At 35.2% G+C, this 14734-nt stretch overlaps 1 long non-coding RNA gene across 5 annotated transcripts; it reads left to right on the forward strand.

Annotated features, from left to right (window-relative positions):
• Positions 1 to 9768: 9768 nt before the first annotated feature.
• On the forward strand, positions 9769 to 12492 carry LOC106341737. 5 transcript variants are annotated; one of them, XR_001269756.1, is made up of 12 exons: positions 9771 to 9956; positions 10053 to 10271; positions 10357 to 10630; positions 10727 to 10817; positions 10938 to 11024; positions 11139 to 11220; positions 11300 to 11420; positions 11509 to 11671; positions 11786 to 11837; positions 11925 to 12075; positions 12151 to 12312; positions 12413 to 12492. It is a non-coding gene; the product is annotated as an uncharacterized LOC106341737 (long non-coding RNA). The 5 variants fall into 5 exon arrangements; XR_001269759.1 differs by lacking the exon at positions 12413 to 12492 and having other exon boundaries at positions 9769 to 9956; positions 11097 to 11220; positions 12151 to 12399; XR_001269758.1 differs by lacking the exon at positions 12413 to 12492 and having other exon boundaries at positions 9770 to 9956; positions 11536 to 11671; positions 12151 to 12399.
• The last annotated feature ends 2242 nt before the right edge of the window (positions 12493 to 14734 follow it).

Here is a 14734-nt window from a genome sequence, read left to right on the forward strand (position 1 = left end):
AATAAACAAAAACCAAAACCTTCTCAGTTTCCGGAAAAAGAACCGACAAAGCCTAATATGTGTATGCATATCACACCTATTCTAATAATTTGTTTTAAGAAATTAGATTATGTGAATGCATGGCACTGATAATACCTAATATCTTATAATCTTGGAAACAATCACTACCTAAACTTGATACTGTAGAAGCCGGAAAACCGTACTCACATAAACGATATAATAAAAGTGACGTATCACGCTTCACTCGTGATCGCCTTATCGAACTTTAAACTCTACGAAACACTCTCGTATTTATGACTTACGCTAAGGGAATTTTTGCTGTCGGTTTCGATGTGAAAAAAATATTAGAAATGAAGAAGGAGGAGAGTCGATATTTAAAGAGAAGGAGAAGACCCACTTCCCACAACAGCTGCTGCACGTGGGCGAGAATCTCGCGGAGATCGAGGGAAGTTGAGCTGTGAAACTTATTCCCAAGACTCTCTCTTATCTCGTTTAAAACTTTCGAGAGGATAAAATGCATGACGTTTTTTATTTTCTAGACAAACTACTTGTCGTTTTAAATAAAATTGTATGTTTTTTTTTTTCGAAATGAATGGCAAAACGTTGAGCTTAAAAAATCTTATTGGACCGGAGGCCCTCCACCAAGACCCAAGACCCAAGCCCAAACCCACGCCGAGCCGGCCAGATGGCAGCAGGGGCGCGTGCGTGGAGAGCATCCCTCTCTCCCTGAGTCGTTTACACCCTTATGTCATGGGAACATATATAAACTACTCCCAGAAGCTTTTGTTCCCCGATGTGGGACAAGCTTAATCTTCTCTTCATTTAATCGATAAGTCCACTAATTGGACATTTCTTTTCACTGATTTACAATTATTTTTATAAGCGTTGGATTTTAAATAATTGACCCAACAATCCCTCACATGAATAGAAATGACTCTAAACATATGCAGATAAATGCAGACTCGATAGACTCTAAGAACTATACTTATTCTAATCCTGACTAGATTAGACATACTTATCGAGAGTGTTTGCGAAAAATTCACTGTGTTTGAGTTGGTGGCATTTTTAAGCCTTGAACCACTCATAGTTAATATCTGTCGGGGCTACTTTACCAGAAGGTGAACATGACGTCTTGAACCAACCGGTGTTTTATGTAGACTGAGACAACATGCATAACACAGCTTCATTTTCTCGTAAAACTTAGTTCTCTATTGTGTTCATTGTGGCCCTGATCTATTCTTGGTTTTCATGAGTGAACTAAAAGAATATAGCCTTGCATTCATTCTCCTAAAAACGAACCCATTTCACACTCATTAGGTGATTGACCATGAAAACTGATGAGAAATACTTCGCTTTAGAGGCTATGGAATCATTAAAAGCTTATGCTTATCCTTCTCACATTTGTTAGCACTTTTATCATTTTAGGAGCTGGGAAGAGACTACTTTGTCTCGAGTGCTTTGGTTAGATTCTGTTAGATTTTGTTTTCCCTTTGAACCTACATCTTGGGATCTCCAGTCATGATAGGTAGGGTTGCAATCAAGCATCCTCATTCGTTATAGGCTTTAAACCCATTCCTTTTGATGATTTAGCAACAACATATCGTGGAAAACCTTTAGTAAATGGATCCGCTAGGTTGTCAGCCGATTTGATGTAGTCTATTGTTATTACACCAGTTGATATAAGTTGTCTAATGGTTTTATGTCGTCTTCCGATGTGACGAGATTTACCATTGTAGAGATTACTTTGAGCCCGAGCTATAGCTGATTGACTATCACAATGTATGCGTATAGCTGCCACAGGTTTCTCCCACATAGGAATATCTTCCAAAAAATTTCTAAGTCATTCAGCTTCTTCTGCTGCTTTGTCTAAGGCTATGAACTCAGATTCCATGGTTGATCTGGCTAACACTGTTTGTTTGGTAGATTTCCATGATATTGCTGCTTCTCTTAGTGTAAAAACATATCCACTTGTGGATTTTGAGTTTTTAGAATCTGATATCCAGTTAGCATTACTGTATCCTTCTAAAACTGATGGTTCTTTACCATAGTGAAGCCCAAAATCTTTGGGTTAGCGCAAGTAATTGAGTACTCTCGTTATAGCTTTCCCGTGTGTATGACCTGGATTACTTGTTTATCGACTAAGTACGTTTACAGCATGCGCTAGATCTGGTCTTGTACAATTAGTCAAGTACATGAGACTTCCGATCACACGTGCATACTCGTTTTGTGAAACCGCTTCACCTGAATTCTTTGTCAAGTGCATTTAGGGATCTAATGGAGTTTTTGCCGTACTATTAGAGTAATTTTTAAATCTCTCTAATATTTTTTTGAGTATAATGAGATTGGGTTAAGATAATTTTGTTTGAATTTCTTGTGACTTTAACCCCGAGAATTACAACTGCTAATCCCAAGTCTTTCATCTCAAATGTCCCTTTGAGCATGTTCTTTGTTTGATTGATAATGTCTTTATTGCTTCCAATAATGAGCATATCATCTACATATAGACATAGCAAAACATACGCATTTTTGGTAGTTTTGTAGTATATGCATTTGTCATATTCATTTATTTTGAAATCATTTGACATCTTTGTATTGTCAAATTTTTCGTGCCATTGTTTAGGAGCTTGTTTAAGCCCATAAAGTGACTTTACAAGTCGACATACTTTGTCTTCCTGTCCGGGAACGACAAAACCTTCAGGTTGTTTCATGTAAATTTCCTCTTCTAAATCACCATTTAGAAAAACGGTTTTTACATCCATTTGATGGATTTTTAGGTGTCTTAAGGCTGCGATTTCTATCATCAGTCTTATTGATATTCTCGTTACTCGAGAATATGTATCAAAATAGTCAAAGCCTCCCTTTTGTCGGAATCCTTGAACTACAAGCCTAGATTTATATTTTTCACCAGGTTTTGGTGTCATTATCCATCTATTTCCTAATGCTTTGCACCCATCATGATAGAATCAAATTCACTCCTGATAGCTTCGTTCCAAAATGGAGCCTCTGGTGAAGCCATGGCTTCTGCCAAAGTTTTTAGAACATTTTCGATTAAAAATGTCATTAGGAAATCTTCACCAAAAGATTTTTCTTTCGAGCACTTTTGCTTCTTCGAGGTTCATCTTTTTCTTCATTTTCTGAAATATCATTTATAGAAATCTCGACGTTTGTCTCAGTTTCTGAGTTCTTGCCATTGTCTCTTTCTTCTCGAGTTCGTTTTGAACCTTGTTTTTCCTCATATGGAAAAATATTTTCGAAAAAGATGCATTTCTTGATTCCATGACTGTTTTTTCATGAATGTATGATATTTCAGATTTATGTACCAGAAATCGATATGCATTACTATTATGTGCATATCCGATGAAAATGCAATCTACAGTTTTAGGTCCAATAGCGTCCCTTTTTGGTGGCGGTACCGCAACTTTTGCCAAACACCCCCACACTTTAAGGTATTTATACGAGGGTAAATTACTTTTTCATAATTCATATGAAGTTTTGCCAGTTTTTTTGTGTGGAACTTTGTTGAGGATATAATTAGTGGTAAGCAACGCTTCCCCCCACATGTTCTGGGGTAACCCAGATTCCTGCAACATTGCATTCATCATATCTTTTAGAGTTCAATTTTTGCGTTCAACAACTCCATTAGATTCTGGTGAGTAAGGAGCTGTAGTTTGATGTATTATTCCATGTTCTTTACAAAATGCATTAAATGGACCATCATACTCACCTCCTCTGTCACTTCTAACTACTTTAATAGTTGTTTTAAGCTAATTTTCGACATCGAGTTTAAATTCTTTGAATTTTTCAAATGTTTCATCTTTGCTATGTAGTAAATATACATAACAATATTTTGTGCAGTCATCTATGAAGGTCACAAAGTACTTTTTACCACCTCTACTTTGTATGTATTTTAAATCACATAAATCGGTGTGAATTAAATCTAGAGGTTTATTAGTTATTTCAACATGAGGTGATGGCGTTTTTGTGAGCTTAACCTGTACGCATACTTTACATTTTTGTTTACTTGTTTTGCATTTGAGAATTAAATTTAAATTCATTAATCTTTGTATAGATTTGTAGTTTTCATTAATCTTTCATGTCATATATTAAAAGACTCAACCAAATAAGCAACTGGCTTTTTCTTATTCATTGAAACTTTTGGAGCTACAACTTTCTAAGGGAATGTCATTACATTCATCGTAACAAGTCCATCCTTAACATACCCCTTTTCCAAATACATCTCATTCTTCTTAATCACGAGCTTGTCCGCCTAAAGACTTGTGGCGAATCCATTCTTGCTGAGCAAAGGTTCCCGAGACCAAGTTCTTCCTCATGTTAGGCACATGCTTCACATTCATCAGAGTGATTTCACGTCCATATGTCATCTTCAGAACCACATTGCTATGGCCTTCAATCTTGAAGACTGCAGTGTTCCCCATGAACAGCTTCTCTTGAGTCTTGCTATTCTGATAAGTGTTGAACATCGCCATATCAGTGCAAATGTGGGTGGTCTCTCCTGTGTCATACCACCATTCCTTTGGGTTGTTGCCTTCAACCATGTTGGCCTCAGTCACCATTGCAACGAGATCCTCCTCAGTGAGATCGCTTGATGCTTCTAATCTATGATCTTGCTGACACTCAGCAGTCTTGTGTCCCACTTTGTGGCAGTAGTGACACTTCCCCTTGAATTTCTCCACATTTGCATGTTGACACTATGCTCCTTAGCAGTGACCTTGTCAGCAGTTTGGTTTCTGGATTCCATCTGAAGCCTCATGATGAGCTCCTCGAGCCCCATCTTCTTCTTCTTGTGCTTCAAGTAGTTTTTGAAATCTGCATTGCTTGGAGGAAGCTTTTCAATGAAGCAGATGGACATTCCTCCAGCAGCGATTTCATGGCATATAACCTGAAACGCTTCCACCTGATCCATGATGGGTTTTGAATCCACCATTTTGAAGTCATGGAACTTTGCAACCACATACTTCTGGCAGCCAGCGTCTTCACCTCTGTACTTCTTGTCCAGGGATCTCCACAGCTCTTTCGTAGTTGGAATCTCACAATAGACTCGGTACAATGGGTCAATGAGGCGGCCCAAGATGTATCCTTTGCAAACAAAGTCGGAATGCACAAAGATGTCAACACTTGCGAGAGTGTGCACATCATCAATCCCGTAAGGAACTAGGGGCTTGTCCTCCTGGATGAATTTGTCCAGCTTCAGTGTTGTGAGGAAGAACAACATCGTCTTCTGCCACGTTTTGAAGCCTTTGCCATCAAACTTGTCTGGCATCAATCCCTGATTGAACACGCTAGGTACAGACGGAGGACTTTGAACTGCCACAGGACCACTTGTGGTTCTTGAAACTGAACCCGTCTGATAAAGACCAGCACCGAATAGGCTATGGCGCGTGGTTTCATCAGCAGCATTACCCGCTGGAAGGGTAGTTGTTGTTGTTGCTGCAGCGGTTTATGCTGTGTTGGCTCCAGCGGTTGTTATGGTTGCATCAGTTGCTGCAACGTTGAGTGGAGTCTAAGTGACATTGGTGGTGTCAACGGGGGTGTTGTTTTCGTTCGTCATTTTTCTGTAGAGAAAACATGAAAACGGATTAATACTCCAAACAACAAATAACATATTATTTTAAAGAAAATAATAGTTTAAAATCAATGGTCATTTTTGGTGTTTGAACCAAATCATATCGATATCAGTCTGGAAAAATATTTTGCAAACTCGCTTAGAAAAACGTTCGCAGAAACTATTTTGTGTAGACTTTTGGATTGTTTCACAAACTCGCTTTATAAGCATTCGTGGAAACGAATCATTTTAATAACGTTTTAAGAATGTATCAAAAACATTTGAGATAATGCTAGAAAAGAATCCACAGAGTGTTATGAAATAAATAAGAAACGTTTTGGGGAAGTGCTATAAAGCAAATCACAAACACGTTTACAGAAGAACAAAGAAACGTTTCGCGGATAAGCATATAGCAAATCACAAACATCGTTTCAATAAAACCAGAAAAGGTTTCTATGAATCATATATCAATAAACGTTTTTCGGTAGTGCTACAGAGCAAAATGCAAACCGTTTATGAGATAAGTAACAAACGTTTCGCAGAGGTGCTAGAAAGAAAATCTCAAACACGGTTTGAAACACCGTTTTATAAATCGTTTCAACCGGATTAACGCTTTAGATAGAAAGCAAAATTAAAGTTAAGATTGTAGAAGCTAGAAAACCGGACTGACATAAACAATTTAATAAAAGCTATGTTAAGGAAAATAGACGATTGTAAAAAACGAATACAAGAACTATAAGAAATCGTATTCGCAAACGGACATAGAGTCGAGATATAATATCATTCCTTAACTCTAAATAATTGCTCCGTTAGTAAGACGGGACTGTACGAGTATGGAGTCCCAGGATACAACCATGGCAGACGAATCACGCTTCACTCGTGATCGCCCTATCGAACTATAAACTCTACGTTGAGGAAGGTGGCGAACCATCCGCATCTGTCACCTATAAGGTTGGGGTAAAGCCAATGAACCATATCCATCCGGTGTTGAAGGCAAAGAGGGAGGCCGTAAACGCCCCCGCGATTGAAGTTACAAAGCTGTTAAGTGTTAACCAAAGTCTGCTCCTGTATCTTTACAATTTCAGGACTTACTTTGCATTTCCTATTTCAGACTCTTATATTTTTTTCAAATTTCAAGGTTTTTTTTTTTGCCATTTACGGCTAACTAACTCCATGAGGAGAAATTTTTTAAAGATTTAATATAAAAAGGGCCGGTTACAAAATATTTAGTATGCTAGATAACTAAAAAAACAAAGCAGCACATATACAGATTGAACCTTAACCAAACTACAAATGCCGAATTGAGATATACGTCGCCTAGACGCTCAGTCTTTTTTATTACATGCATTTACGAAAATATAGATATTAAAAAAACTACACATAACTATTTTATATGATCATATATAAACATAGTAAATATACACTTTCAATTAGTCAGCCAAAATAAAAATCAGGAAATTACTAAATAAAAACACACAAAAAATGGCACACAAACGTACGTTACAATTAAACTGAAATCTACAATAAGGCAGACTCTTACCTCATCATCTAGTCAACTATAAGTAAAAACCAATAATTCAAGCAAAAAGGTACCATGTACTAAAAAATAAAACCCGCTAACTTATATCTCCCCATTAAGGGATCCATTGCAGCAACATATTCCCACCCTCCAGAATGGGCATCGATCACGACACAAACTGCGTAACTGTTTCAAAAGTCCGTGTAATTTCACCCCATTTCTTACTGCGACGCCAACATTTCATGCAACCCTATTAACTTGACGTCTAAGGAACCATTTCTCTCTAAGAATCTCAGCCTCTCACCGATTGATAGGAAATCACATAAATCATTGTCAACAACCCAGTGCTTGCGTGGGGCTCCGCACCTAGTATCAATAAAACCGACTGTCATTTTGAAAGGTGAGTCTTCAAGAGATCTACCGACTACCGCATTCACAGACCCTCCTCCGATCCGCCCCTCCTATGGGTCATGTGATGGTGTTTAATTTAACCAATAATTAATTGGAAATTTTTCTAAAAGAAACAAAAAACAGCATAGTTATCTCTTTGGTATAAAACTTTTTTATCCATTTTTTTTTGTCTTTTTTACTCTTTTGATTTCTAAAACCTAATGAAATAAATAGTTTTATGAATCAAAACATTATAAAAAATAAAAACAATTGATAAAAGACAGAATTAGCTCAATATACATAAATAGTGTCAAAATTAGCAATCTATACATGATTTGACATATGTGTAAATTGCTCTACATTTCTTACCTTGGATTTTCAAAAATACCCTTCTTCACACTCTCTTTCCTCTTACAAATTCTTACACATTCTTACACAATCTTACACTCTTTCCTCTTACACATTAATACACTTTCTTTCCTCGTACATATTCTTACACTCTCTTTCTTCTTATATTCTCTTTCATCCTATACTTTCACATTCACTTTCCTCTTATATTTCACATTCACTTTATTAATCTCAATTTAGAAAAATTACGAGCATATGAAAAAAAATATATATTTGGGGGATATTCCAAATTGTCTAACAACAACGACAACACGTAAATGTTTCAACTAATGTAATTTATAACCGCTAAGATATATTGTTATATATGATCTAACATAACATGTATCAGATAACAAGTTATATATCAGCTACCATAACATGTACCAAGTAATAAACAATCTATCAATTTTTTTATACCAAATTATATATCAGGTAACGTAACATATACCAGATAACAAATATTTTATCAGATAATAAGAAATCTATGTAGTAGGTAACATAACATATACCATGTAACAAATATTTTATCAGATAACAACAAGTCTATGCCATGTAACAAAATAATTTATCAGATAACAAACAATTTATCAAAAAATGTATCAACTCGCAAATCATATATCTACCAATTTATCAGATAACAAACACCCATATGCACAAACTGGTAATTTGTTTTTTTTTTTTTGGTTGAAAAATTTGATAAACAAAATTTTAATTACATTCTACTAAAAGTAAATTTCGTCTTCTACAGAAAATGGGTTAATAGAAATTGAATTCCAGATTAAACAAGTTCATCTATTTTTCTAGAACAAACCATCTACTTTTAATTAAACTCCTAAATATTGGAAAAGCAAATTCTAATAATTGTAAAGTTAGATATTTTTTATGAATGCAATATCTACTTTTATGAGGTATTTTAAAATTCTATGAATGTAAAATCTAGACAATATTCAAATGGCTACATGAGGCAGAATTTATTTATGAGATTTTTTTTTGTTCTACGTAGTGTAGAAAGTGAAGTGTAAGAATTAAAAAAAATCCTGATTTTGGTGAAAATTATGAAAACTTCAGTTTAGAAAATATTCTAAAATTATTTATAATACTTGAACTTTTCTAAAATATGTATAGGTCAATTTGCCTTTTAAAAATATTAAAAAAAAATTTGTAATATTCTAACTTCCCTAAAACGTGTATGCACTTTTCTTTTTTATTCAACTTTTAACTAAACTTTTTTAAAATTTTTTTTATACTTTTAATTATACTGTATAATAAAATTAATTTTTTTAATTTTAACCTTTTAAAAATGTTTGTAAAAAAATAAAAAATAAAATTTTGTAAAACGTTTTTATTAAAAATAAAATACTGTATAATAATACTTTTAATTATACTGTATAATTATACTTTTAATTTTATTATACAGTATAATTATACTTTAATTATACTGTATAATAAAATTAAATTTTTAAATTTTAATCTTTTAAAAATGTTTGTAAAAAAATAAAATATAAAATTTTGTAAAACGTTTTTATTAAAAATAAAATTTTTAAACTTTATAAAAATAAAAGTTTATAAAAGTTTTTGATAAAAACCGTTAAATAAACTTTATAAAAAATTTCTTACAACACCTTATTTAAAAAAAAAAATTAAAACGTTTGTAAATGTTTTAGTTTTATTAAATTTTTTAAAATCTTAACAAGTTCTTGCAAAGTGTTTGCAGAGAACCTCACGTCCTTCTCTTTCCTATTATACTTCATTTATGATTTTTTAAGTGAACATTTTACCTAGAAACTAAGGTTTGAGAAGCTCTAAGGCTGTCCACGTATGCATCCCATAAAGCATGTGGGTCCCACTTAATCTCGGTTTATTTAGAACGAATAGGTGTTTGGGCCGGTTTAGTTGGATCTTGTTTGTGTTTCTCGAGTTTGGTTTCGTAAATGCGTGAAACATAGCTTTTTGTGGTTCATTCGAGATTAGGGCTTCATCATTCCCTTCCTTCCTTACAGAACTCAAACTGTCGTTTTATCATTTCATGATCTGGAGACTACCTCTTCTCTTCTCATCTCTAAACCTCCCTGACGTTATATCTTCATCTCTTCTGAGGTTCGTTGTATTGCTTTTAATTCGGGAATCATTGTTAATCACATTAAACCGAGTTATGATGTTAAATCCTCTATTTCCTTCACCTGATATCTATAGATATGAGCGGCTTGTGAGGATGATTGACCCTCAGAACCACCGTCAGTTTATCAGAGATGGCTTCCTCCGATGTTGTTCTCGTGCACTCCGCCTTCGACGCTCTCTGACTCGGTAGATCTGCCCAGACCATTGGTTGTCGTCACCTCCATTTTTGGACTCGAAAAAATCAAGAAGCTAGGTGAATTCATGGGAATCACTCTACTCCTCCTTTATGAGAAGGTATTGTAACCAGAAGCGTCTTTTCCTTTCTATCTTTTATTTTGTTAAAAAGCCGATGATCTAAGTCTTACATCTCTAATTGCAGAAATCGGTGATACATGGGTTCATTCCTGCTGGTCGCGCCCCATATTACCATCCGTCTTTGTGAGCAGGTTCAGTCGTGAGAGTCTTATGATTTGAAGTTGCAAGATGTACAAATATGTACAAGATTACGAAACACCCTTTCGTGATCCGGTTCATCCCCCAAACCACCATTGATGAAGTAATCGAGAATGCTCTCATCATCAACCTAGAGAAGTTCATGCTGCGGAAGTTTGACCCTTTTCAAGCTCTCGCTAACACTAATTTAGAACTCCCTGGTTTGTTACTCTGTAAACGTTTGGTTTTTAATTGTTTACGTCATTATATGTTGTGGATAAAAAATGCATTAATTCAATTTGTTCATCACATCGCAGTTGTTGTTGGGCAATTTCAATTTGTCCAAAGTTTGGACCTGAAGGACGCTACAGTAACTGGTCAAGTTGTTGTTTGTTTTGTGATTGAACCGTAAGTAACCAAAACCGTGAATTTGTTTGACTTTTTCAGAGGTCATGTTTATCGTAATAACTTATTTCAATTTCCATAACACGAGGGTGGTTGTGTATCTATCTTTGTGGGATGATACAGGAGCAATGTTTAGGGGTCTCTTCAACTCAGGTGAAAGGGCAGAGTCTGCCATGGTGGTCACTACTGTGAATCCCAAAATATTTGGAGGTTTGTAAATTGTTAACTCAGTCATCATATTGAACATTGTTTGTCAATTGATATACTTATGCGTGATTTAAGGTTGTTCCACCATATGAATTACGAACAACATTCAATCCGCAGGTAACCTATACCTCAACTCAACACCAGCAACGAAATTTTATTTTGACCTAGTCCTTCATGCAATTACAGAGTTCACAGCCAGGTATCAACTCATTAGATGTTTCGGTTGAACTAATAATTAGTCTTGTGGTTACTTGATGTATTATGCCATCTGGTTCCAGCTTAGAAGGCCCAGTTGGAGACGTTTTCCCATGTATCGATACCAAAGACGAAGAGATAAAAAAGAAGGAAGTTGTCTCAATAGGAGATCTTAACAAGTTCATCTCCAATCCTGGCGACTAGGTAATATTCTTGGTTCCAAGAAAGTTAAAAATGTGTTTTGAGTTTCAGATAATAATTATTAACCAGTTTATCTACTGCCTTGGTGAAGACACATGGACTGATTTTATTTGCAAAGCTCGGGTTGTTGAGGTATTGCAACAAAATGGCTGGTCTTTCGTCTCTTGCTCTGGATGCAGCAGGGAGCTTGACAAATCATGGACTTCTCTCTATTGCAACCGATGTGTTAATCCGAACGTTACTGAAGTTATAAAGTGAGTATTTTTCAAATTATAAATGCATAAAATAATAGACAATTCCTATCATTACCGTGTTGAGTTATTGGTTGATGATGGAAATGATAATGCTAATTTTGTGTTGTTCGACAGAGAGATGCTTAAACTCACTAAGCAAGATGCAGCTGCTCTGACTCTAGATGAGGTTTGTAATTTTCTTAACACATCTTTAATTGATCATATCCAATTGTCAGCAAAGCTCTGTACTTGCCCAACATGGCTACAACTGCAGATGAATGTTGGTGGCGGTGAGGAACTCCCACAATGCCTGAAAGAACTAGCTGGAAAATATTTTTATTTCAGATACATGTGAAACCATTCAATTTCACCCCTAACCACTGTACTTTCACTGTTTTTGCAATTGTTAATCACATCAACCCGAGGTATGAAAATATATAGTTTTCATAAAGCTATCAACTTAATCATGTCATCCTAACACAAGTGGAACTGTTGCACAGATTTTCAATACCAATGAGGCACCATTTGTTCAAGAGGAAGGTGGCGAACCATCCGCATCTGTCACCTACAAGGTTCGGGGTAAAGCCAATGAAACATATCTATCCGGTGTTGAAGGCAAAGAGGGTGGCCGTAAACGCCCCCGCAATTGAAGTTACAAAGCTGTTAAGTGTTAACCCAAGTCTGCTTCTGCGTCTTTACAATTTCAGGACTTACTTTGCATTTCCTATTTCAGACTCTTATATTTTTTTTTCAAATTTCCAGGTTTTTTTTGCCATTTACGGCTAACTAAATCCATGAGGAGAACAGCTTTAAAGATTTAATATAAAATGGCCGGTTGACAGAATATTTAGTACGCTAGATAACAAAAAAAAACACAGCAGCACATATACAGATTGAACCTTAACCAAACTACAAATGCCGCTCGCCTAGACGTTCAGTCTTTTTACATGCATTTACGAAAATATAGATATTAAAAAACTACACATAACGATTTTATATGAATTCAACATCATATATAAACATAGTAAATATACACTTTCAATTAGTCAGCCAAAATAAAAATCAGGAAATTACTAAATAAAAAATGACACACAAACGTACATTACAATGAAACTGAAATCTACAATAAGGCAGACTCTTACCTCATTATCTAATCAACTATAAGTAAAATCCAATAATTCAAGCAAAAAGATACCATGTACTAAAAAATAAAACCAGCTAACTTATATCTCCCCTTTAAGGGATCCATGGCAGTACATATTCCCACCCTCCAGAATGGGCATCACGACACATACTGCATAACTGTTTCAAAAGTCCGTGTAGTTTCACCCATTTCTTACTGCAACGCTAACATTTCATGCAACCCTATTAAATTGATGTCTAAGGAACCGTTTCTCTCTAAGAATCTCAGCCTCTTACCGATTGATAGGAAATCATATAAATCATTGTCAACAACTCCGCGCTTGCGCAGGGCTCCGCACCTAGTATCAATAAAACCGACTGTCATTTTGAAAGGTGAGTCTTCAAGAGATTTACCGACTACCGGATTCACAGACCCTCCTCCGCTCCGCCCCTCCTATGGGTCATGTGATGGTGTTTAACTTAACCAAAAATTAATTGGGAATTTGTCTAAACGAAACAAAAAAAACATCATAGTTGTCTCTTTGGTATAAAACTTTTTTATCCATTTTTTTTTGTCTTTTTTACTCTTTCCATTTCTAAAACCTAATGAAATAAATAGTTTTATGAATAAAAAAATTATAAAATAAAATAAAAACAATTGATAAAACACCCATATGCACAAACTGGTAGTTTGTTTTTTTTTGTTAAAAAATTTGATAAATTAAAATTTTAATTACATTCTACTAAAAGTAAATTTTGTCTTCTACAGAAAATGAGTTAGTAGAAATTGAATTCCAGATTAAAAAAGTTCATCTATTTTTTTAGAACAAACAATCTACTTTTAATTAAAATCCTAAATATTGGGAATGCAAATTCTAATAATTGTAAAGTTAGGTATTTTTTTACGAATGAAATTTCTACTTTTATAAGGTATTTTAAAATTCTATGAATGTAAAATTTAGACACTATTCAAATGGCTACATGAGGTAGAATCTGTTTATGAGATTTTTGTTTTGGTTCTACATAGTGTAGAAGGTGCAATGTAAGAATTAAAAAAAAACCTGATTTGGCTAAAAATTATGAAAACTTCAGTTTAGAAAATATTCTAAAAATATTTATAATACTCTAACTTTTTTTTATTTTTTTTGGCAACAAACATTTACAGACTCATGTTGACTCTATAAACCAAATTGATAACTCCGCATCCATGTGAACGACGAAAGACGGTTGTTTCCTAGCACTGCGTGCTAAGCTATCCGCCCGTAGGTTCTCCGTCCGGGGTACATGAACGATGTCTGAGTTGAGGAAACTTCTTTTTAAAAGCTTAATGTCTTCCAGGTAACTTCCAAATGCTGGCCATTCTTTTGGTTCCGAAACCTTTTTCACCAATTGAGAACAATCCGTTGCAAACGTAACCTGAAACTGTCTTAAATTCTTCCTACATTCCATTGCCCAAATTAATGCTTCCACCTCTGAATGTAGAGGTGAAAGACATGTCCTTACATTCCTTGCCCCTAGTAAACCATCAAAACCCTGTAAAGTGCTATACCAGCCTTGCCCTGAAAATAAGTCCTTGTCTTTCCATGAACCATCTATGAAGCACCCTCGTCCTGAAGTCGGTACTGTGGGTCTGTTCTGTGCCTGATGCTCCCTCGTTTGATCCTTTACTACATGTGCCTCATCCCAAAGTGTTGATTCCAATTCTGCTATTTTCAGTGTGTCCCTTGGATCAATATCCAGATTACTAAACACTTTGTTATTCCGACCTTTCCATATATACCATAATATCCATGCAAATTGGTGGTCATCCATCCCTGGATTGACTCTCCAAAATAGATGATCCATGTTGGCGAAAAAAGAACTAATAGGAAAAATATTGAGGTTCGATGGTATCTTAGATAAAGCCCATACTTGACGTGCTAGAGGACATTCAAAAAACACATGGTTTATTGATTCCTCCGG

This window comes from Brassica oleracea, chromosome C4 (genome assembly GCF_000695525.1).
Source record: "Brassica oleracea var. oleracea cultivar TO1000 chromosome C4, BOL, whole genome shotgun sequence".
Classification (NCBI taxonomy): domain Eukaryota; kingdom Viridiplantae; phylum Streptophyta; class Magnoliopsida; order Brassicales; family Brassicaceae; genus Brassica; species Brassica oleracea.